We start from the raw sequence: 6,000 nt of genomic DNA on the forward strand, positions 1-6,000 counted from the left end.
GTCCTTGACAATGTATAATAGCAACTTGTGCAGGTAATTGTACAGCCTTTAATAAATGGAGGATCTCCTGTGCATATTTAAGTTGTTTTCCTTGTGACGTTAACAAGCCTCATTCTTTCCAAATTGTCCCAGGGCAGGAACAACTCCAAAAGCATCCTTAGAATCATAGAATCGAAGAATCACAGAATAGTTAGGGTTGGAAAGCACCTTAAGATCATCCAGTTCCAACCCCCCTGCCATGGGCAGGGACACCCCACACTAAACCATGGCACCCAAGGCCTCATCCAACCTGGCCTTGAACACCACCAGGGATGGAGCATTCACAACTTCCCTGGGCAACCCATTCCAGTGCCTCACCACCCTTACAGTAAAGAATTTCTTCCTTAGATCCAATCTAAACTTCCCCTGTTTCAGTTTGAACCCGTTACCCCTTGTCCTGTCACTACAGTCCCTGATGAACAGAATCTGTCCATATGTTAATTTTCTTCCCTTTTGCCAGTTCCGGTGTCCTTATTGAGGCAATGAGTTCTGCATTTTGAGCAGATGTTCCTACAGGTAGAGGATTTGATTCAATTACCTCTGTAGTGGTGGTAATTGCCTATCCTGGCTTACAAATTCCTTAGAGGACAAAACTGCTTCCATCAGTATACCAGCAATCTTGTGCTTCTTCCAGAGTCTCTTCTTTTAAGTCAGGTCTGCTTAAGTAATTAGCTTCTATAGTCTCCATACAGTCATGTTCCAGTGGTTCCATAGCTTTTCCTTCAAGAAAGGAAGCTGGATTTACAACATCAGTGATCTGAATTCCCGCATCGTCTGACTCAACTAAGATTGCCTGATATTTTAGGAATCTAGGCAGGGATAGCCAATGATTGTCCTTCTGCTCCAGCACCGCTGACACAGCATGTGATACCAGCACTGTTATCTCCTGACCCAGAGTAAACTTACAGGCTTCTTCTGTATTCAACATCACAGCAGCCACTGCTCGTGGGCATCCTGGGAAACCTTTACTGACCTCATCCGGTTGGTTAGAGAAAAAGGCCCCAGCTCTGTTACAGGGCCCCAGTCGTTGCGCTAGGACTCCAGGAGCTATTCCCTGTTTCTCATGTGAAAAGAGCCAAAATGGTTTTGTCACATCGGGCAACCCCAGGGCAGGAGCTGTCATGAGCTCTTTCTTGAGGGTTTCAAAAGCGGTTTTTGCTTCACCTCTCCATATCGTCTGCATGTTGTTGGTTTTAAAAGTTCATACAGTGGTTTAACTATGATGCCATAATTGTAAATCCATAATCTGCACCAACCTGTCATTCCAAGGAAAGTTCTGACTTCTTTCACCATTTGAGGAAGAGGGCTTTGGCAGATGGCTTCCTTGCACTCAGTCCCCAATGCTCATTGTCCTCCAGAGGCTTCACATCCCAGGTAGATGACCTGCTTCTGTACTAGTTGTGCTTTCTGTTGAGAGACCGCTATCCATGTAGTCCAAGAAAATTCAGTAAACTTATTGTCCATTGAATACACTCAGTCACAGTTTCAGTTGCAATTAACAAGTCATCCACATACTGCGATAGATCTGTTTCCTTCAGGAGGTTTCCACATTTCCAGTTCTTGAGCTGGTTGATTTCCGATTATTGTTGGGCTGTTTTCAAACCCTTGAGGCAACACTGTCCACATCAATTGAGTTTTTCTCCCAGTTGTGGCATTTTCCCATTCAAAAGCCAATAGTTTCTGACTGACTAGAGCCAGGGGGAGGCAGAAGAACTCATCTTTTAGATCCAGTACCATTAACCAGATCTGGTCATCTCTAAGTTTTGTGAGCAGTGTACAAGGATTAGCTGCCATTGGATGTAAGTCTTTAGCTATTTTATTAACTGCCCTCAAATCCTGTACTAGATGGTAAGTACCATCCAGCTTTTTCACTGGTAATATAGGGGTATTATAATCAGATTTGCATTCAACTAATAACCCATTTTTTACGAATTTACTGATCAAATCCTCTATTCCTTTTTGATCTTCTAGTTTTAAGGGGTATTGTCTTTTATTTACTAGACTCACTCCCTCTTTAAGCTCAATTATTATTGGAATTGCATTTTTTGACTTTCCCGGACCTTCTGAAGCCCATACCCCTGGATGTACCTGATTAAAAATCTCTTCCACATCTATCTCAGATTTCCAGAATATTTCCGAGTCTATCATAGCTACACTTAAGATTTCAGTTAACTGTTCTTCTCTTACTTTTAATTCTATATTTGCTTGGTTAAATTCAGTGGTTGTCTCCAATTGTTCCAATAAATCTCGTCTCAACAGGGATTTGGGAGAATTTGGCAGGTATAAAAACCTGTGTATTCCAATTCGATTTTCCAATTTATATTCAAGGGGTTTAGAGAAAAATGCCTTTTTCTGCTGGCCAGTAGCTCCTATTATATTTACAAAGCCATTACTTATGGGCACCAACTTTTGATTTAGAACAGAGAAGTAGGCTCCTGTATTGATTAAAAAATCAACTTCCTTCTCATGTTCCCCTAGCTTTATGTTAACCAGTGGATCTGCTAGGGTAGACACACCAGGTCCTCATCAATCTGTAGCTGCTATTATGGACGAGGAGTTTTTCTGTAATTCCGGGCATTCACGATTCCATTGTCCATCCTTCTTACAATAAGCACACTGACTGATCCTCAGTTCATTCCATATCCCCCCCCTTCCTCTCATAGGTCTACCTCTGCCACGTCCTGGTAATGGTGTCCGGTTTCTGCTTTGCTCTAAAGCAGCCACCACTGCAGTCGCTACAATTCTATAGTCAACCTTCCCTTCTCTTCTCTCCTCTATCTCCATTCCTGTACACTCTCCAAGGCTCTTCTAACAACTTTGACAAGTCCCTTATTTCCGGCTCTTTCAACTTCTGCAGTTTCTTTCTGATATCTGGGGCTGATTGCCCTGGAAATAATGAAACCAACTGTTGTGTTCCGTATCTGAGGATGGGTCCAAAGTTGTTTCTTTCCTCATTGCACTTTGAAGATTGTCTCAAAAATCAGTCAGGGTTTCACTTTGCCCTTGTTTTTCTGCATAAAGTGCTTACCAATTTACTGCTTTGGGGATAGCATTTTCTAATCCTAACTTAATCCAATCCCAATAACAACTCGACATCTGATAATCCTGCAGTATTAGGGTCCCAGTTAGTCAATGGTACTTGCTGATCCACATTTCCCTCTGGTAATCTGAGCTTGGAGATGAGTTCTAGCAGTTTTCAATATCAACTGTTTTTCAGTTTGTCCTGGGTTCAGCAGCAGCAGTTGTTAGAGGAGGGTGAAATTTTCTGGAACCATTCTAGCAGTGATTATATTTGAAAAGTTTGCAGTTTGCAAAGAAAGCCTTTGTACATATGTTAAAATTTTGTAACTTTGCTGTTCTGTATTTTAGACACTATTCCAGTAGGTGATTGTGTTTAGAAATCATAAATCAATAGAGAAGCTTCATACACTGAATGCTGCAATTGTGCTGGTTTGTATCCTAGCTACTTTATAACTAAATGCTACAATGGTGACTTTAGGAATAGAAACAAATATAACCTTGTAAAGTAAAGGGAATGTAGAAAAGAATGTACTGAGAAACTCTGACTTAGCAGAACCAAAGATTAAGCCTGAACCACATACCAAGGGAAGATAAAAGAATGCTGTATCCACATAATGGTTGGGATTTGTCCAAAGAACAGAAAGGTAAAAAGAGGACAGAGTGAGGAAGACTCCTTACTTCATCAGGACGACCACCAGAGGGGGCCGCGCAAGCGCAGAAGAGGCTGATGTCGTAAAGGACTGATGAAGCAATCCCTGATACCTATTGTGAAACTTCTAATGTATAAATTGCGAACGCGATGTGATGGGGTTAGAACCAGATTTGGGTGCGTACCCCTGGTTCTCGCCACCTTAATAAAGCACCTCATATAACCATTCCGATGGGTATGTGTTTGTCCTGACGCTAACACAGTCACTTTTTCTCCTTCTTAGTAGCTGGTGCAGCGCTGTGTTTTTGACTTTTGGCCTGGGAACAGCACTGATAACACCGATGGGTTTAGTTACTGCTCAAATGTTCAGTTTGACCCATGACTTTCTGAGCCTCATGCTCTGCCAGGGAGGGGGGGAAGCCGGGAGGAAGCAGGGACCTGACACCTGACCCAAACTAGCCAAAGAGGTATTCCATACCACAGCACGTCATGCCCAGGATGTAACTGGGAGTTACCCGGAAGGGCTGGTTCACGGCTGGGTGGGGGCGAGGTATCAGTCGGCGGGTGGTGAGCGGTTGCATTCACTTCCCTTGTTATTTCCCTTATCATTATTATTATTGGTGGTAGCAGTAGTGATTTGTGTTATACCTTAGTTACTAAACTGTTTTTATCTCAACCCATGGCAGTTACATTCTTTTCGATTCCCCTCCCAATCTCTCTGGGAGCAGGGGGAAGAAAGCGTGGGGGGGAAGTAGACTGCATGGTTCTAATTTACGGCCTGGGCTTAAACCACAACACAGTTTCAGTCATTTCTCCGAGCATTAAATCAACATCAGATCAGTCAGGATCCTGATTTCCAACAATTAATTCAAACCTCTCAGCCACTTTATCAAGATCTTCCCGATACCCTTTAGCCACTTCTTTCCAGTTATCCAAATCTCCAGTACTGAAAGGAACTGTAACTGGATCCCCTTCAGGTCCCATAACTTGCCTAAGAGGTGCTACAATTTGAAGTCCTTTGAGAGTTTTACTCCTACTTCATGCCGTTATAGGAGTATCACACCCAGAGGCTCCTACTTCCCCTTCACTTTCACCGCTTCTTCACTTTCGCTGCTTCTATCTGAATGAGAGTTTCCTGCTTCTGCCTGTGGATTTTTCAAAACAGGGGCCCTTAACTCCTCTGGTTCTGGCATAGGATCCTGTTTGTTGGTTTTGGTCTTTGTAGCTTTAAGACAGCGCTGTCCAATACCACAGGCATTGCTTTAATTTCCCTTCTACTTTCTTTTGATCTTTTTCCAGTGATAATACCAGAGGATCCTGCGGGGCAACATTAATTCCACATTCTTTTTGCCACTCAGGATGGTTCCATACAGTGAAAAACATATCTGCATACATAATTTCGTCCCGTTTTCTTTCTCGTCCCAAGAATGACATTAATTGTAGCAAAGTATTGTAATTTAAAGTTCCCTTAACCGACAACTTCTCTTCGTCCTCTAATTTATAGAAGGGCCACCACTGGTTACCATATTTAATCAAGGTCTTTTTGTTCACCGTCCCACCGGGAGGTCCCTCTATCTTTTTCCAGTGAGCTAGAATATAACTGTCTCGGGGTCAGCAGGAGCAGTCTGAAGAAGAGGACTTTTCTTCAAACCTTCACTACTCTGATCCTCCCATCTTACATTTTCACCCTTTTATCTTTGAAGAATTCTTTTCCCTGCCTTCGAGAAAGTCTACCCTACCTCAAGGCACAATATAGGTGGGGGTTAACCACACCTAACATGCTGGAAGGTGCCACATACCTTTCACAAATCAGTTTGGTATAAGGATAATGGCTCTGATGACAAATATATCCCACAATTATTACAAATAGCCACTAAACGTAAAAAACCAATGCCTACATTTAGAACAAGGATAATCATTCACAACCACTGGACAGCCCTGTGCTTTTTCAAAGGCTTTTTTCGAGGCTCCTTATCATCCACAACTTCTCCTCCCATGTAAAATCAGTAATTCAATACTTTCCTAACCAAGTCCCTTGTGAGACGATAGAGATTTCACACTGGTTTACACCAGACAAGGCGGACAACACATAAACCTCCTAGTTATACAAACCACAATAATTATTAAAATCACAATGCCCACAATCACCATTCCATAAACCTCGGATTCAATGGCAAACCTTATCCAAGTATCAATGTCAGGAATTTCACCTGTGATACAGTGCCCTGTGTGGGACGTCTCCCACGTCTCCTTTACCAAGACCACTCAACCAAGCCAAAGTGTTTAACAAA

The sequence above is a fragment of the Psittacula echo genome (genome assembly GCF_963264785.1).
Source record: "Psittacula echo genome assembly, chromosome: 25".
Classification (NCBI taxonomy): Eukaryota; Metazoa; Chordata; class Aves; order Psittaciformes; family Psittacidae; genus Psittacula; species Psittacula echo.